At 38.1% G+C, this 20,613-nt stretch overlaps 1 pseudogene; it reads left to right on the top strand.

Annotated features, from left to right (window-relative positions):
• The first annotated feature begins 5,542 nt into the window (after positions 1–5,542).
• LOC144249418 (U6 spliceosomal RNA) lies at positions 5,543–5,635 on the top strand (annotated as a pseudogene).
• The last annotated feature ends 14,978 nt before the right edge of the window (positions 5,636–20,613 follow it).

Below are 20,613 nucleotides of genomic sequence, written 5' to 3'. Positions count from 1 at the left end.
ATTCACCAATTTCACACTGTTTTGGTTAAATTAGCTGTATGGTAAGTTCTAAAGTTGGTAGTGTCAGTCTTCTTAGTGTTTTTCTGTTTTTCATTATGAGAACCTGGTTGGGTTATGTTAGTTTCTATCTGGAATATCCCACAAAGCATCATACTAAATGGAGCAATATCCATAGGTGTGGCTTTTAAGATGGGACTGGATCATGAGTGCTCTGAGTGGAGAATTCATTGATGGCTGAATGGTGATCACTGGGAGGTGGTGGAAGATGTAATGCATAATTAGCTGACTAGGGGCCAGCCTGCAATAGTATTTCTTGTCCCCTGCACCTTTCTCTGTCTCTTCTTCCCAGCTGCCATGAATTGAGAAGTTTTCCTCCACCACACCTTTCCACCATGCTGTTCTGTCTCACCTGAGGATCAAAGCATTGGAGCCAGCTGACCATGGACTGAAACCTCTAATACCATGGTCCAGAAGAAATCTTTCCTACCCTTAGTATTTTTTTTTCCTTAGCTCATGGTCACTAACAAAAAGATGAATAAGAGTTTTTTGTAGGTAAATATACAAAGACCCAGGATCCTCCCAAATCTCAGCCCTCAGGATAACTAACTTCAAGGGAGGCAATCCCAGAATCTAGCAATATGTGTATTACCAATTAAATATTCTACCAGTTGCTGGGTCCAGCAGCTTCTATTCCTGATGTGCTGTGATTCCATAGGTTTTTTTTTTTTTTTTTTTAGTTTGGATATGACAGGCTGTCCTGGGACCTCAATTCAAGATAAGAACTAGAGATTTTTAGTTTGTTCAGGGTTTTAGCCTTGAATTTGTAGCTGATCCACATAGTTGATGCCCACCAAGCAAACATGAGCTTAAAGGGAATTCAGAAGGCTTGCAGAAGTTGGAAGTATCTAATTTAAGCAGAACATAGTTAAAAGGATCTTGTGTCAGAACTAGTGATGTTCATACTTTCCTGCACTTTCAGTAGAAGAAGGTTTATACACAATATCGCTCACATATTTCTTAAGCATATTATTATTCTTACCCTCTATTAAAGACCTTGGAGTTAGGATTTCAGTATTTCCCTAAAGAAAGTAAAGTAGTGGGAGGGAGAATGTCAGAAGTTTTAACCATAGATGGTAGTGCCCCCAATGGGGTTTTGTGTGGCAGCACGTATGGGTAAGTGGATCAAGACATCTGTCCCTAATGAAGAGGTCACCCATAGCAGACATCCATGAGAACAGTGGTTTCCATAGTGGAAAGTCATGAGGTATAGATAGGTGGGACAGGATTCTCTCAGGAGGGGATGTTGTTACATCCTGGGATAAAACAGAGCATCCCTGACAGGACATTTGGCCAGGAGTATAGGTGAGATGATAGGAGCTTACAACCATTTTTATGCATTCATTGAATAGACACTGATGAGAGCCCCCTCCTTCTTGGCCCTGAGTTTGGATCTATGTCTAGCGAGACAAACAAAACATTCTCTCAGCCTCCATACTGTTAACAAGCAAGGCACAAGAAGTGACAGCTTTCTCATTGGAGGAAGTAGTCAACGCTATGTCAGAAAACATCAATGGCTGTGTCAATATACCTGGTAGTTTTCAACAGCTGGGTGACCTGGCTTGGGATAATGATTCCTGACCTCTTAGATATCACGAGTTCATGGGCTCCAGGTTGTTTCAAAACAATCTCCACTGCCAAGGTCTAAAGATGAAACTGATAACATCAGTGGCTACTGACTGGGTTCTGTTCAGCTGGAGGAAGGAAGGAGCAAGTTTAGCGAGATTTTTCAGTTTCTCTTTGCCAAATTATTTCTTCCTTAACTTAGTATTATCTCTTTACATGAAAGCAAATGAAACACTGGTGATATTTGAATTGCAGTTCTTGTTCTTTTTTCTCTAATTTCACATCAAATAGGGGAAATGGGATTTAAACAATTTTTTGTGTTTGCAGTAGAAAGATAGGGGCAATGTGGGGATAAATTCTGGGTTTCTGACATTCAAGTGGTTGATAAAAAATAATTTTTGTGCTCTTAGCATCCAAATAAGTGAACACACCTGCTTTGCTTCTCTGTTTACCATCATACATATAATAACATCTTTACTTATTTGAAAACTTGCATTCTAAGTAAGTTAAGCTCAATGTATGCATTTGCTGATCCCCTGTAAGTAAAGCATAGTGCCGATTACACTGCGGCATGCAGAGGCAGAATACTGCAGTCCTTGTGGAAAGGAGGTTAAAATGTTTGCACCAGATTCATCCAGGGTTTTCAATAGGTGAGAACATGGATAGTGTACACCAATACACCCAACCTGGTGAGAGAGTCCACATTGGATTCTTGACCTATTGAGTATTCAGGACAAAAGGAATCTGAAAATTTTCTGAGTGTCCCACAGTTGAGGTGCACAAACACTTGGTATGGGTCCCCTCCATGTTTTCCATTCACAGATCATATTCAGATAGTAGAAAAATCAAGAGAAATCTCACAGAGAGGGAGCGGATAAGCATGAAAAATATGAGTTTGTGCAGTGATTCTCCAACAAGATCAAGATCCTGCCCAGAAAGTGAAGCCAGAGGAATTCAATTCATGGGGTGGGGATAACTTTCCTGTGGTGAGAGAATATTCACTGCACTCAGAACTCCTCATGGCTTCAGGAAAAAAAAAAATACATTTCCAAGTGATCCCATTGGTGGCCCTACACCAAGTGACAAAGACTTCCTCTGACCTCACAGAAACCTAAGGTCTCTCCTGCACTTAAACAAACAGGAAGAAAGGCTATGACTCTAGGGCCAAGAATGGGAACTCATCCTGGGTTAGGAGACACAGATGGAGGGAGAGTTTGTGCTATGGCTAGGTGGTTGTGAAAAAAAGAACTTGAAGCTTCTGAAACAGCAAGTGAGCTGACTCAATGTAAGATTATGTCTTCAAAAATGGAGTACAGCTCCACATTAAATATGTAGTCTATGATCTGCGACCATTCTCTACTAAATTTATCCTGAATTTTCCTGGGCCAAAAGAAACTTCTAATGGAAGTCAGGAATTTCTTTAAAGCCTTAGATAAATCTTAGCACCAGTATCGTTACATAGACTAATGGAAAATGATGTGGGTTGAGAAAGGCCACACAGATTTTTTGAGCAATGTCTATAAAATATTTCAGATCCCTGCATTGTTTGGCATGTGAGTGAAGTGACTGAAAACAAAAATAGCATCACATTTACAGCTTCCTCACCAAATGTGTGGCCTTTACATGCATTCAGGATTATATGAACTCTTTAATCAAATTGATCTTAGAAAGATCTTGTGTGTGGCTAGAATAAAATCCACAGTTAACAAATATTAAATGTAGCCTTAATGATTTTAAGAAACAAAAGCAAAGCAATCCAACATAGAGGAGGAGGTAAAGAGGTAGGGGTGTCAAACTTAGGTTTCACTGAAAACTGTGAGAGAAAGGAAACAAACATAAAAATGAAATGTGGTGATGATATGTTGAAGAACAGAAAAAATTTATTAAAGACCTAATAATGGACTTTCTTAGTGTTCTACAGTGGTCTTTATTATTCTATACTTAACAGAGTTAGAAATCATGGATGGTTATTCAGAGAAGAATATCAGGACAGCTTTACATTGGCAAAGTTGTGCATTTTTGACTTGAGGAAAAGCCTTACTATCCTCTTTGTTCTTAAGGAAATGATGAGGTATCTTCTGGGTAACCCTGAAGAAAACATAACTTTTAGGGAGACTATTTCTGTGTGGATGGTTTCCCACATGCCCAAGAATGAAAAGTGAGAAGTAGAATTATTGTTGACTGCCTTATGAGTAAAAATTCCTCATTTGTGGTGAGCTGCTGAAGAGATCATGGGGCCTGTGTATCAGTCTGGAAGGCAAAGGGCTCCCCACATTCCATGACATCTCCACATTTCTATGTTAGAATGTTACCTGGCGCACTCAGCCCTACCTCTCCACTCCTGTCCAAGAGCCTTCAGCTCTGAGGTCTGGAATCCAAAATCTTGTTTGGGGAGTTAAGGCCTTTGAATTGGTGCGGTGTGGTGATCAATCTCTTTTTTTTTTTTAGGCTATAGCATATTACTTTAATTGATCTACTTAAAATTTCATACATATAACAACTATTGAAAAAATAGATATTCTGCTAAGCACAATACAATAGTTTATTTAACTATTTAATGTCCCTGAAACAAATAGGTCATACATAATTAGCCAAATTCTGAATATGAACAATGTGAATTTCTGAGAATTTATGTAATTCAATCATGGTTACATATGTAATAAGGCAGATTTGGTGTCTTAATGTGAGAATTCTTACTGAAGTTCACTAAAGTATCCTCTATTAATATTCTAACATTCATATTGAAGATATTAAACCAATTCATAATATTTGTATGTGATTAACTAATAAAGAAGATCTTGGAAGCTCTATTGGACATATTAGTTACATGGGGAGATGACTCTCTATTTGTTAACTAACCAAAATCTAGCGGAGGGTTCTTACATAGTATTTGATATATATATATATATATATATATATATATATATATATATATATATATATATATGAAAAATGGTAGTTTGGTAGTTTTAAATAAAGAAAGCTCTGAGTTATGGCAAAACATTTAAATTGATTAATACAATTCCAGCTTCCATTTGTCTGACCAAGCATTCAATACAAATGCGACATGCAGCTTTGCAGAATGAGAAACTTCAGAGCACCTGTCTAAGCATTTTCGCCACTCACAAACATCTCCACAATATTCCACAGAGGTTATAAATGAAACACACAAATAAAAAAGTTAGCATTGAAAAGGAGACATAATTTTTACCCTATGAAAACCAATGAAACTACACTTCTTGCTATTTTGTTTCATATGAAAATGTTTCAAATAGTCAAAGAAATAATAAGATTTCTCCCAGATGGTAGACACCTTCAGGAAATCTCGGGCATTTATCAAGTTAGGAATTTAAAGAAAACTCTGTCTTCAAAGAATCCAGATGTCCACAAAAGAGTATAATTTGCTAAAACATTCTCATGGGACAATTAGTGGAGCATTCTAGGGATCAATCTCTTTTGACAGTAAGTTAATGATTACAGTTACTGTCCTCCCTTAGTCCTGATGAATGCTACTTGATTTGTTTTTAGCCCATAACATGTTTGGGTTTCTTCTGTGCAGTCCCAGGCTATCCCTATAAGGCCTAAAATTATGATGGCTGTATCGGTCAGCCCTTCAGAAGAAATCATCCAGGAATTGCATTATCAACTGAAAGAGAGCAAACAAGAACTGGGAGACCTCAATGAAAAATTGCTTACAGACTACTCCCTAGCCAACCAGCTGCAAAAATATGGTAGGATCCCAGTCACCAAATGAATAATCCTCCTATTTCCTCTCTGAGGTAGAAGATGCCTTCCAAAATGGATTCTGCTCTTCCTTTACTTAAAGTATATTATTTACTTAGCATATTTTTAAAAGTCTAGGATTTAGTCTATTACCCTCAGTATCATGGCAATGGAAAAAGGATACCTTTAAGAAGAAGGGCAGCACATAAACTAAAATTGGAACTATACAGAGAAGATTAGCATGGCCCCTGTGCAAGAATGACACATTTGTAAAGCATTCCATATTTTTAGAGCACTAATCTCTAGGATATATAAATCACTCAAAAATATAAACACCAAAAAAAAAAGCCAATCAATAAATGGGCCAAAGAACTGAACAGACAATTCTCAGAAGATGATATACAATCAATCAACAAATATATTAAAAAATGTTCAATTAGAGAAATGAAAATCAAAATACTCTAGATTTCATCTCACTCCAGTCATAATGGCAGCTATTAAAAATACAAACAAGAGTTTGTGAGGATGTGGAGGAAAATGCATACTCATGCATTGCTAGTGGGACTGCAAATTGGTGCAGCCAATATGGAAAGCAGTATAGAGAATCCTTAGAAAACTGGGAATGGAACCACTATTTGACCCAGCTATCTCACTCCTCTGTCGATACCCAAAAGACTTAAAAACAGCATACTACAGGGACACAGCCACATGGATGTTTATAGCAGCACAATTCTCAATAGCAAAACTGTGGAACCAATCTAGATGCCCTTCAGTAGATGAATGGATAAGGAAAATGTTTTATATATATATATATATATATATATATTATTAATAATGGAATATTATTCCTCATTAAAACAGAATATAATCATGAATCATGGCATTTGCAGGTAAATGGATGGAGTTAGAGAATAGAATGCTAACTGAAGTTAGCCAATCCCCCAAAACTAAATGCCGAATGTGTTCTCTGATATAAGGATGCTGATTCATAATGGGGTTGAGGGTAGGGAGCATGAGTAAATTAGATGAAATCTAGATAGGGCAGAGGTGTGGGAGGGGAAGATAGGAGACGTAGGGGTAGAAAAGATGGTAGAATGAGATAGACATCATTACCCTAAGTACAGATATAAAGACACAAATGGTGTGAGTATGCTTTGTGTGCAACCAGAATATGAAAAATTGTATTCTATTTGTATAATATGAATTCTAATGCATTATTTTTTAAATAAGAAAGGCTGAAAGTCACATGGAAGACATGATTACAAATATTTATAAAACAATTTGGAACCACATAATATGATAAATGATGGACCAAAACTCATTCGTAGTTTTACAGCTAGCCAATTCCTTTTCCTGTCATTGTTGCTGTTAACCCCAGCTGGACGAATCAGGACACATTCTTGTGTGTGGCTCACATACTATCCAGGCACAATGCACTATGTTTACGTCCACATAGAAATGTCTTTGGCCAAATGAGAAAGTGAAGGGGCATCTTTATAAAGGAGATTCAGGAAGATGCTTGACTTTGAATAGGGAAGAGTAGTTGAGGCGGATGTCTAAGAACCTTACAGAGCACTTTCTGATACAGAGGAGGCCTTTGTTTGGCCTTATTATTATTTTCTTAAAGGTGATAAAAGCTTCTGATTGCTGTGATGTTGTTCACTCACCCAAAGACGACATAGTCATTTAGCCAAATAATTGGTTTTATTTATGTTAATTTTGGATTGGGTCTGTCCAAGGGGACCTAGGTAGTCTTGTGGAATTTTTTCCCATTAAGAAGTCACTTGTTTATTTGTAAGGACTAAAATAAGAATGAGATAAGTCAGTTCCTTATGTACTGTTGCCCAAGATTATTGATATATTATATATATATATATATATATATATATATATATATATATATATATATAATCACAGCAAGCATAACATATAGAAAAGAAACTTGTCATAATATTGATAGAAAAAGATATAAAAGTTACAAGGTTTCTAGCACTCTACAATGCTGAGGCTGATCCACTGGGTAGGTGAGTGTTGAATTTGGTTATGCCCAAGGTTGACCCTGCCTATGCTTCTCATTGCGTGCTCCCTCTTGTGACTGTACCGTAGAGGTGAACTTAAGTCTCCTTCCTCATCAGCTTGTGATCTGCCCAGTTCACTGGGTACTCATGCCTATTTCTTTATTTCTCATCTCTGTTCTTATGACATCCAAGCTATGGGCATCAGTGCAGCATGCTTTCTTCTTCCTTTTTGAAGAGAGGAGTCCATGTTCTTCTGACCATGACCAGATGGGATTCTATGATTCTAATCCATCTTGATTTCATCTGTTGTTTTTCCTGATCTCACTAGTCTCAACAGTGCACTGCAGGAGAAGAAAGAGAATGAAGTCCTGCCAAATGAACAGTATTATGTACCCTCTGGTCATCCTGATTCTTCTGACTCACAAGAAGGTCTCAGAAGTACAGACTTCCCATTAGATGAGCCTAGAGTCAGCCCTGCTGGAAGCAGTGAGTATTCTAATCATAATGCACGTGAATCCAACAGGTCTCCCAAGTAACCTCCAAATTCTCTGTAGTATAAGCTGATTGATGTGCCTGTAGGTCCAAAAGACCCATTTTGTTTTAGAGAAGATTCAGAGGACTGGAAATCCCCAGCTTTCCCTTCTTCCTACTATCTGCCTAGATCTTGTTGAGCCTGGTCCTCACTGTGCAGGCCATAGGTTTACAAACTTTATCATCACTGGATATGTAAAAACAACAATAAAAATAGAAATATCCAAGTCTTTCTACTAGACTTTAACCCATTTCTGGACTTCCTTGTCTAAGACTGCTTCCTTGATTTAATGAACATCTTGTGTGGAAGAGTTTATTACAGTAACATCATAGATAATAGATCCTGTTTCTATGGTTTTCCTTTCAGAACTGAACTTGGATGCTTGCCTTGGGAAGAAGAACCCTCCCAGGCTGAAGTGTGATCCTCTTGAAGGCTCAACTGCTAACAAACATGGGTTTCGAGTGCCTGGCTTCATTGATGCCACAACTGTGCTGAGACAGATGATTCTACAAAGAAAGCTATGGTTTAGCATGTGGAAAATAGCATGCTGATTCCCTGGCCTTCAGCCTTCTGGTACAGCAGTGATTATATCTGTGGATCTGGGAGTCACTCCTTCTCATGCTGTGACTTTTCTTCATTTTTTTTCTAAGAGCTGATGGAGCTTCTTTGTGTCTGGTTTTACCTCTATCTTCCTTGAGTTGCTGCCCTGCCATGCCCTTTAATCTGCATCTCTTGTTTGCACTTGGGGTCTCTGCTTTATGTCCTTTAGCACCCAGAGGGAAGCTCAGTCAGATTAGGGTCCGATACCTCTGAGGAGCATCTTCTAAATACATGCTGCCCTCCCTGAAATCACACACTTCCTGGGCTTTTTGGTCTTCTTTTCAAGCTTCCTTGACTCCACTGCCTCTTTCTTCTGGGAGCATGGCCTTCATAAGTCACTGGCACAAGGCTCCTTCTCTTGGGCCTGCCTTGAGAAACAAAACTGAGTCAACCTGGACTGTTCTCTTGGACATGCAAAGTGTTAAAATTGATGAGAAAGACCCCTGATTACAAACACTAACTTACAAACTGGGCTCTAGGTGGGAGAAGCATGCTGGCCTAAGGCACAATTTGTCTTCAGGGTTTTCTAGGACTCAGTGATCATGGGCTCATTTAAGCTGACATTAACTAGAGGACATTAGATGGCTTATAAAATGGATATCAGTTTAGTAACAGACCCCAGAGTGGTGCTTCAAACAGCTCAGATCCTGAGCTCCTTGGGCTCTGTGTTCTCCCTTTTTATTCCTGTTTCCACCTGTGCATGTCCAGTTAAGAGTTGAAAATGCAACTTTATTGAATCTTGAAGTCTTAGAATATCAGATTTTGTTATTGACAAAAGTAAGTTTGGGGACTGGCTCAAAACCCGATATTATTGTCAAGAACACAGGACACTTGTTGCCTCAGACTTGTCCAAATGATAAAAGAGGGATTTATGTGCAATTTTCAGATAGAAGAGATCCACCTATAGTGCCAAGAGTGAAAGAGCCAACCATGAAAATGATAGGGAGATGAAAGGACATGATGGGAGTTGGGGGCCATTCACTATATCTAAATGATGCCGCCATGCAATAGGTACCTTAAGATGTTCCTTAAGATGAATGTGAGAGCACACCTGGGATTCTCAAGCAAGTGGTCTGGGATATAATTTGGGCATCAGCATTTTCAAAAGCTCTCAGATAATTTTAGCAATGAGAAGAGCATGGGGTGTACAATGATCTCAGATTACCAACATGGAAATCTTCCACACATGTGGTTTACTGCATAGAAAAGGCCAAGCGTCCATCAGCCATTGAGAAAAGGTCGATTTGCCTCTCATGAAGACTCGTTTTATATCACAGAAATAAATTTCAAAGGAAAACATGCAGCTTCATGGCTTAGATCTGTATCCTCTCTGTTGAAGCACCCATGTGCAACTTGTTTCAAATACAAAATAAATAATAGTTACATTAAAACTCAGTGCACAAAAAACAATACCTCCTGCCATTACAAATTATCAAAACAAGTATTTTTTTTATTTTTTTAAACAAAAACTATAATTTACATCCTACCACATGACCTAACAACCTTTTAATGGGATCAGCACTACATCTGGGAGTTTTACATTAGGCCCATTATTTTCATTAGGTAAAAATCCCCCAATAAAAAATGGTAAATCACAATGGAAATGCAGAAAATGATGGTTATTAGACTTTAGTATGTCATTCTTGAAATTGGTATGAAATACTATCAAAAAATATTTCCCAAAGTAGAACTTGGGGAAGGAAAAAGATGGAGGAGAATACAGTAATACACAATGCCATCCTTTAACTTCAGAGAGGTGCTGAACTGTCCAGACAGAATGTCCTCAAAATTATTCATCTTCAGACAAGGTGCAGAGTCACCTATGGGGAACTAGAGAAATGATTTGGGCTGTGGTTAAGCCCACTGCTCTCCCTTGGGTCATGGCACTTTGACTCCTTTTTCTCTTCACTCCTGATCTGCTTTGGAAGAACTGTTTCCCATGGGTGATTCTGTCTAGCCAAAGTGACCCAACAGTCCATGGTGCCTGGGGAGGCCTCCAGATTGCAGCCTTCCTCTCCCCCAATATTTATGGAAAGGACCTGAGGCCTGGGTTTTGGATCCAGACTTAAGACAGGTCATGTGGCTCAAAGCTCAACCCCTATGGCATCACTTTTTTTCTCAATAAAACGTGGTAGTGGCCTTGGATGTTGTCTGTGGTCCCTGCTGGCTTGCCTTCTAGAATTGTCCCTCCTACCCACCCATTGCCATTAGAACCTGGGGCACAGAGTTCTAAGAGCATGAATTTCTCCTCTTCCTGCTGCACCAGTCTATTCTAAACCTGCAATAGTGGTACTAAGAGCCTCCTTCCCTGGTAGGTGGGAAAAGCCCTCAGTTGGGTCAGGATAAAGAGGAACAGGAGGAAGGTGTTTGATGGGTGGGGCAGTGCAGGTGCCCAATATCCTGTAGCCCATGCTAAAGTGCACGTCCACATTTCCACCCGCCAGCTGCTGGCCCAGCCCTTTAGCTTATCTTTCCAGAGGAGCTTAGGGGACCCCTGACTGTTACTGCCACTGAGCCATACCTCTTGAGTAACTGTCAGCTGGCCTGACCAAAGCTCTCATTTGATTTCTCTTTCCCTCAGAGGCTAAGTCCTGCTGGAACTAAGAAAAGATATTGCCAATTTGAACAAAACTGCACTGCCAAATGTAGTTTTCCACTTTATAAAAAAGATAGAGAGCAAACCAAGTTAAAGGCCAAAGTGAACACTGGAGGGATCATTTATGAACAATGGATTTCTCAGATGTATTCAGCTTTTTTTCCCTCCAAATGTCCAGTTTTACAGTTATTCCACTCCCTTAGCCATTAATTGTGACAAGAATTCCAAAGCCTAGATCTTCATATTCTGTTGACCAGTCTTAATTCTTGTTGTCTCCAATCTCAACCTGCATAAAACTAAAGACATGAGAAACTGGAAGGAGACCACAATTCTAGATGGACACTCTGCCTCCAGATAGGCACAGACATGAGTGTTTTGCTGAATGTTTACCCTGAATTATCAGACAACTGCAAAATGTAGACCACTGAAAAAGACAGTGGACATATCTTCAGTCAATGTCACTAGGAAAAGTAACCAGAAATAAAAAGAAAAGGCATTTAGAGTTAAAAAAATCTTTTAAAACATACACACATATACACATATATATGTATATATGTATATATTGTGTGTGTTTATATAAAGTATATATATATATATATATACATATATATACACACATGTGTATACTTTACATACACATAAACATACCCATATATTGTGTGTATATACTTTATACACACACACACATATATATGTGTGTGTATAAAGTATATATACATATATATACATCTACCTAGGGTATATTTATGTGTATGTATATACTTTGTATATATATATATATATACATATATATATACATATATATATATACATATATTTATGTGTGTGTATATTTTACTCACATATTGGAGGAAAGTTGAAAGCACTTCCTCTAAGAGCTGTAACAAAATATACACACATATTTTACATATATATGCATATATACACACATATATATAAGTATATATACATATATATATATATATATATATATATATATATATATATATAAATATGTACTCTTGAAAAGGCCTCTTCATCTTTTTGTTCTCATAGTTTTTGGTGACTTTGACTTGTTTATAGAAGACAGATCAGTTATTATTTTGCCCTGTGCCTACATCCTACAGTTATATATGACAATATCCTTAGGATTAAATTCAGCCTGAACTTTTAGCTGAGAACACTTAGCAGTTAATGCTGTGTGCGTCCCATCACATCCAACCTGCAGGCAGAGTGCGCTGTGTCCTGTGTGTCCATCACTTGATGCTAGAACTGGTCATTTGGTAATGGAGGCATCCACTGGGTCAGTTTGTGGAGCAGATATACTTTTTCTCATTGTAAAGCAGTTTGGAGACTGGTACTTGGATAATATACAAATATTTTGTTCACCAATGATCTTTAAAAATTTTATCATTTATGATCCTTACTTGTGTTAATTATTATATTCCTATTTGAAACCTGGAAATATTCTAATTCAGTTCTTCCTATATTATTCCCTTAACTAGCCTTGTGTTGTTAAAAAATATGCAGTTATTTCTCTGAAGTTCAATTTTCTTCCACAGTTAATGTTAACCAGAATAATTAAAATGTTTTTATCACTATGAATTCATGGATTTGTTAATTTCAGTGTTATAATCTTTTAATACTGTGATTAGTTTTGTGGTTAAGGATATAAACAGACTTATTTTCCTATTTATATTCTGACCTTTCCCATATCATTTAGGTTGTATTTACCATTTATAGTGGATTGTATTTATAAGAGTTTTTTTCTCCATGTTTGTGTATGTATTCTTTGGTATTTAGGAAGAGTCATATAGCTCATGTTTCACATTACCTTAAGAACATTTTGACATATTTTGTTTCCTCTACTTGAAAAATGTCTTAATATTTGTTTTATATATTTTACATCATATCATTCAATTTCAGCTGTAATGGTCAGTATAACATTATTCATTTATTTCATGTCTATGCACAGAACCTGTCTCTTATATTGTTATTCCAACCTGATCATCTATATTCCAGTTACATTTATTTCTCCCACATTCTACACATTGGTTTTGCTTTAGCTAAAAACTGAATATGTTAATGCTCACCAGGTATTTAAAATTGAGTGGATTCATTCATCACTTTTTCCCTGGAATTTATTCTTAACATATTCTCATGATGGGATCGTGATACTCTGAGTTTGGCATAATTCTCCTTGTCTATGGCCTTGATATATGAATATGTCAGAGTATATTTAGTACTTGTTGAAAATGATTTTTCTTTAGTATTTAGAAAATACTGTCTTGGTTTTGGGGATGGGAATGTTACATGTCTGAATTCTGAGTTTCTACTTTTTTCTTCTGGGATCTGAAATTTCCATGAGCTGCAATGAAGCATGCTATAAAATTCAATATCCCCACATGATTATTAAAAAAATAAACTCAACCAGTTAAGTATTGTGGGAATATACCTCAACAGAACACAGGCTATACGTGACAAACCCATTGTCAAAATCATGCTACTGAATTGGAGGAAAGTTGAAAGCACTTCCTCTAAGGCTGTAAGAAAACAAGGATGTCTACTTTCACCCCTCTTGTTCTCTATAGTACTGGGAAACAGAACAATAGGCCAAAGAAAGGAATAGGAGACATCCAAATAGGAAAAGAGGAAGTCAAATGATATCTCTTGGTGGATAGTATATTATATGTAGAATAAAACTTGAAGACATCAGCAAGTAGCTCTTGAACCTGATAAACACACCAGATAAAGTTGCAGAATGCATAATTAACATTAAAAAACAGCATTCTGGGCTGGGGATGTGGCTCACTGGGCTGGGGATGTGGCTCAAGCGGTAGCGTGCTCGCCTGGCATGCATGCGGCCCGGGTTCGATCCTCAGCACCACATACAAACAAAGATGTTGTGTCCGCCGAGAACTAAAAAATAAATATTAAAAAATTCTCTCTCTCTCTCTCTTTAAAAAAAAACCCAGCATTCTTTTATACACCAATAACAGACTGACTGAAAAAGATACTTTTAAAAAATATCCTATTTGCAATATCTCCAAAGAGTGTTTGGGAATAAATTTTACCAAGAAGATTGAAGATCTCTAATAATTAAATTATCAAACTCTTATGAAAGAAAGTATAAAGAACATGTGCGCGCGTGCGCTTGCGTGTACACACACACATACACACACACACACGTTTGAAAGATATCCCATGGCATGGATTGGAATCACTGATATTGTATAATATCAATGCAGATTCAATCAACTATCTAGCAACAAATAATGGACATTGATCACAAAACTAGAAAACGTAATCACACAATTTATAGGGACCCCAAAATCCAGAATTGCCTTAAGAACCCTTAGGAGGTGGTGAAAGGGACAAAGCAGGAAGCATTAAAGTATGTGACTCCAAAATAGACTACAAAGCGGTAATAATCGAGACAGCATGGTACTACCACAAAATAAGACACACATGCCTATTAAAAACTGAGAATTTAGTTGAGAATTAAATTTTTATGTGGAATTAAAAATTGAGATAACAATTTATCTTTTAGCCACTTGAATTTTTGAAGATTCCAAGAACATACCTTGGAGAAATTACAGTGTTCTTTATAAACGGTGCTGGGAAACAAACATATACATACACAAAATAATTAATCTCTCTACCTCTCACCACATTAAAAAATCAACTAAAATCTCAGGATGTAGCTGAATGGTAGAGTTCTTACCCAATATATGTGCAGGCCTGGGTTCTATTCCCAGCACTAAAAAAGAAATCAACTAAAACTGTACCACAAAGTAAAAGGGAAGAATGCAGAGTTTGAAATGACTGAAAGAACACAAAAGGGAAACAGTTCAGGACACTGGGACGCTTTTGGAAAGAACCCCAAAGCACAGACAACAAAAGCAAAAACAGACCAATATATTATATTAAATTAAAAAGCTTCTGCATAGCAGAGGAAAAAACAAAGTAAATGTTCTACAGATGTAGAGGCAATGTTTCAGACTATTCATTTATCTATTCAGAATATATAAAGAATTCAAAAATCTCAACAGAAAATAAATACTCTGATTTAAAATGGGTAAAAAATCTGATATTTCTCAAAAAAAAAAAAGATATACTATTCTTTTTGGTGACTAACGGTCACCAACTATATGCCAAAATGCTCAGCATCACTAATATCAGGGAAATGGAAATCAAAATTACAATGAGGTACAGTCTATTCAGTTACAGTTGGGCCCACAAAAATCCAGAATTGGGCTGGGTGTGGTGGTGCATGCCTGTAATCTCAGCGGCTTGGGAGGCTGAGGCAGGAGGATCGCGAGTTCAAAGCCAACCTCTGAAAAAGAGAGGTGCTAAGCAAATCAGTGAGACCTTGTCTCTAAATAAAATACAAAATAGGGCTGGGGGTGTGGGTCGATGGTTGAGTGCTCCTGAGTTCAATCCCCTGAGTTTAATCCCCGGTACCAAAAAACAAAGGAACAAACAACAACAACAACAACAACGACAACAAACCCAGAATTTGTGCTCTAGTAGAAAGAACATGGTATTGAAAGACAAAAAAAAAAAAAAGTGCTGGTGAGGATGTAGATAAAAAGCAACTTTATACAGTGTTATGGGAATATAAATCAGTACAGTCATTATGAAGAATAATATGGAATATTTTTAAAACCTGAAAATAGCACTATCATATAATCCATTCATCTCAGTATTTTGTATATATCAAAGGAAATGAAATAATTATATTAAAGTGATATTAGCACACCCATATTTATTGTGGAAGTAGTCACAGAAGTCAAAATATGCAATCCACTTATGTGCCCATCTATCAATGAATGGATTCTGAAAAATGTGGTGTATACATACAAGATAATATTATTCAGCCATAAAAAGAGTGAAATAGTGTCAGTTGCAGCAACATTCATGGGAATAGGAGGATATTTCATGAAATAAGATCAAAAAGACAAATACTGGTTATTCTCACACATGTGTAAGTTAAAAAACTGATCATCTAGAAGAAGAGAGCAGATATTAATCATAGCAGCTAGGACAGTTAGAGGGGATAGAGAGTGGGCAATGAGCATCAGAACACAGTAGGAGGAGGGGAAGTGGTTCTCATGTTACCTAGCACATTACAGAGACTATCCCTTATAGTAAGGACTTATATATTTGAAAACAGCTAGAGAAGTGTTGCAGATGTCCAACACAGAAATGTTCATACATTCTTTATATTTCTTTCATGTCTCATTTATTTGATGTTCTATCTTAATGAATGCTCTATGTGTATTTGAAAAGAGGTGCATAGTCCTTAGTGGCACTACTTATTTCTCTGTGGTTGTCAATTTAGCTAACCTGATTGATTTGCTCCAGGGGATGGTTAACTTACTGTCTGATCACTCTGGACTGGTGCAGACTTGGTTTATGCTCCATTAGGGGGAAACCTTGGAAATCCCACAGTATTTCCTAAGGCCTTTTAATTTGGCAGAACTCAGCCAAAAAATCCATCTCCCCCGTGGGATATATCATAGTTTGGTTCTAAGCTCTAGGAGGGCTAGTCTAGAATAGGTCTTCTCCTAAGGCCTGGCCCAAATATGAGTATCCAGGATCGATCCTGTGGAACAGGGGTTTGTATGCTCTAGAATTAACAAACCAACCAGCCAAAGAGTCTTTGTATCATGCTATGGGGTTCACTAAAAGGCAGATTCATGGGAGTTTAGAGAGTTATTATTGTCTTTTGTATAAAACAAATTAATATGCAAAAATGAAATAGACTGTGGATAAAGAAACATCTGAGTTTCATCAGGAAAATAGCTTCTACATCCTCGTGATTCATCTTGGGTGTTCTATTGGAAGGGAAAGGTATTCCTCATGGGATAGTACAGAGCCTGGGATCATGCCAGCAAGTCCTGTATTTAGAGCATAGCAGCTGGGGTTTCTGGCCAGTTAAGCTTCTTGAAACTGTCAACTGTCAACCGTGCATTTTAATGGCTACCACAGATGTCCTGATTTGAGCATCTCTCAGAGACACAGACTTAAGAGCTTGAGAAGCTCCTTTTCCCATCATCATAGCAAATGCCTCTGAGTCCCTACAGGGAAGACCTGGAAGAAGATTGACAGCATATACCTCTGACAGTAATGCAGGGTTCATTCTTCCTCAAAGGAATCCAACCTCCTCTCAGACAAGGAGCTCCAGGTCTATGAACAGAATAAGAGGTCACAAGGTCCTACTGGGGTGACTCAATCAGGTTTCTGTTCTCAGAACTGGAGTTTTCCCCATGATTGCATGAATCAGTTTCTTAGTGGGCTTCCCATCTATTTAATTCCTAGGGATCCCACCATGATTAATCACCATCATATATCCTTGCCTCTCAAGGTAATTGCTCTCCTTGTGTATAAATGGTTAAGTGCCACCACGTGTCTTCTCCTCCTTCAGGGAAGGCAAGTCCATGGGAGCTTTTCTCATTATTACCTCCAGCCTACAAAGGGCAGGCACCACAAGACCCTTGCATGAATGCCACTGTTCCCCTCACTTGTGCATTTCTTAATGCCATAGTGAAGAAAATGTCCTGGACCTTCCTAGGTGGGAGCCAAAGAAACTAGAGAAAGAGTGCTGTGGGGATCCTCTGAGAACTGGGACTGTAGAGAAGGGCCCACTGAAGTAATGGGAGCATGTAGCTACTGCTGGATACTCTGTGCTGGACGAGGAAGGAGACGGAAGAAGTACCAACCTCACCCTTCTCTCACCTTCCAGGCTTCACCAGGCATCCCCTTTTCACCCAACCTAGCCAGGGGTGTGCAAGCAAGGGATCCAAGGGGGTGCAACCTAGAGAGAGTGAGCCAGGAGTGGCACAAACCAGGGCAGAGATGAGTGGAGAGTGGAGGTAGAGGAGATGGGGGAGATTTTTGAGGAGGGAGAGAGAGGAGATTACCAGCTAATGGCATCAGCGAACACTAATACCATACTAGACAGGCATTGTTCTACTCACTTTGTATGCACTAAATGGATTTTATCCTCAAAGAAACACCTTGGGGTAGAACTATCACTATCCCTGCCTTCCTGGGAAGAAACTCAGGTTAAACTCTCCCAAACTCTGTGCTCGTGTTCAGAAAAGTTCTGCATAAAGCACTAAACTGAGGAGTCACAACACTAGATTTTCAACCATTATTTCTACAGAAATAATATAAAGGGCCAGCTTATATGCCCATGGCCTTTTAATTTGTCCTCAAGTGTCAGGTGGTAGTGTCAGGGACAGAGCAGCTGTGTTCAAGTGTGTGCTAAATTCTGAGAATGCAAGAAAGAGAACAGAGTCGATGTCCAAAGAGTGCAACAGACCGTGTGGCCCCAGAGTCAGTGGCTGGGTCAGGCACAAATATTTCCACGAGATGCCTCATCCATCTTTCAAATCACTCACTTGAATTTGAGCTTTCTGGGGTGTGTTTCTCCTTCATTATAACAAAAGTCTTAACAGCCTTCGAGGAACTGAGAGTACAGAAGTCAGATCCCTGCTTTGGTTTCACCATGTCCCTGGTAAGATGAGGTGGAGGTTCTGGGTCACTTCCAAATTCTCCTGGCTCCATAATTCTGGCTTCTTTTCACAGACTTCACTTTTGGAAGCACATATTCCAAAGTAATCATTTTGACAACCTTTGGCTACTGTGTCCAGGCATTCCTAGGGCTATTTCAGATAAAAGCCTCCCAGGTGGCTGTACTCACAAACTACTCTGAGGCCATCTGTTTCCTGAACAAACATTTGTTCATTTGGTATGTACATAAAGGGAGGAGACAGACAGATAGCAAACATGCATAGCATGAAATATGGCATCTTAAAAAGGACATGAAGGCAAGACTTTGCAAGAGTGCTGTAAGATTTATTAATTTTAAGCCTAACCCAGTGATGGATGTCCATAAAATGCTTATCTAAATAATGTTTCAGAAATTGTTGAATGAGGGACTACGCCATTCAAAGACTGTATTCCCAACTATTAAATCTTACCAAGACCTGAGTTTCTCTGGATATATTATTTTGTTTGACCATTCTTATCTTCAAGGGCTACCCAGAGAATTTACTTATTTGCCCCCCTGGGCACAGATATCATGATTCCCCAGTGAGGCCCTTTTCTACCTGTGACCCTATGCCTTGATTACTTGTATACCCTGTGTGGTTGGACATCAGCTCATCCTGGTCCCAGGTTTCCTTACACAATTAGCCTCCTTTCTGAAGCCCAAGGTTATGAGGGTGGGGGAGTTGCCCCTTGAATTCATCAGCTGTATCTCCAGTTTAGGAAAAAAATAACCCACTTATGTAGAATCCCCCCCTCTTCTACATGGTGAGAATGTACAATGGTATAAACATTTGGGCGGGGGGGGTAAATAAAAAGCCTGGCAGATTCTTATTCAACTAAACTACTACCTACTTTATGTCTCAGGAATTCCAAGATTTGTATCCAAGAGAAATTAAAACATAGTCCACAAAACAATTTACACAACAATGCTCATAGCTGCCTCATTCATAATGGCAAAACTGGCAATACTCAAGTATCTGTCAATATAAAAACAGAATAATAAGCTTTGCTTTGGTATATTTATTCAAGGGGATAGTAAAATGAAGCAAACTTCTGATGTACACAGCAATATTTTCATTTGTTTTGGATAAATCTCAAAAATATTTCATTGTGTAGAAAGAGCCATAAATGAAGAGTACACACTCTTGAGTCTCACTGATACAAGTTCTGTAAAACACAAATTTAAGCCAGTGAAAAAACATCAGAATAGAAGCTATTATATATAGGGCAGAAATTGCCTGGAAAGGGCATAAGGAAATTTTAGGGTGATGGAAATGGTTGATATCTTCAAAAGGGATCAGTTTACATGTATTTATACATTTGTCAAATCTCAGCTAATTATAATGATTTGTTCATTTCATTGTGTGTAAATTTTACCTCCAAAAAAGCCTAAATATAAAAATTTAGTAAAAAACAGAAATGCTGAAATACTTATAGGCAAGTATAGTGATGTCTGTAATTTACTTGAAAATGCAACAAAATCTAAGATGGATTGATGGATGAATTGGGAGATGGTTAGAGGTATAGACTATGATAAAGCAAGGGCAGTAAATGTTAATGACAGAATCTGGGTGATGGGCATATATAGGTGAAAGAATCCCAAATTTGTGAAAGTCTTTCGATTTTGCTTTATGTTGGAAAATGTTTGTAATAGAGACCCCACAAAGAGGAAAATTCCCATCAGCATCACCTGTTAGCCACACCAAGGGCTGACCATGTTCATTAGAACAACAATCTATCCAGAATAAAACCATCCTTTGTGATCAGTTTGAAACAAACCTGCTAAAGCTGGTCAAGGAGTAACCAACTCTATTGCTAGAGAGACGCCCGCTGGGCTTGGTCTTTGTACATCATAATGCATCTGGGGAGCACCATCAGTTGCTGCTCCTCTTCTGAGTGCTGCTTTCACATGAAACTGCTCTGGCCCAAATAGCCCACTACCTGAGAAGGTGGCTTCCAACTGGAAGACTTAGATTCACCTG

The sequence above is a fragment of the Urocitellus parryii genome, chromosome 11 (assembly GCF_045843805.1).
Source record: "Urocitellus parryii isolate mUroPar1 chromosome 11, mUroPar1.hap1, whole genome shotgun sequence".
Classification (NCBI taxonomy): domain Eukaryota; kingdom Metazoa; phylum Chordata; class Mammalia; order Rodentia; family Sciuridae; genus Urocitellus; species Urocitellus parryii.
This window is presented reverse-complemented; position numbering and strand designations above follow the sequence as displayed.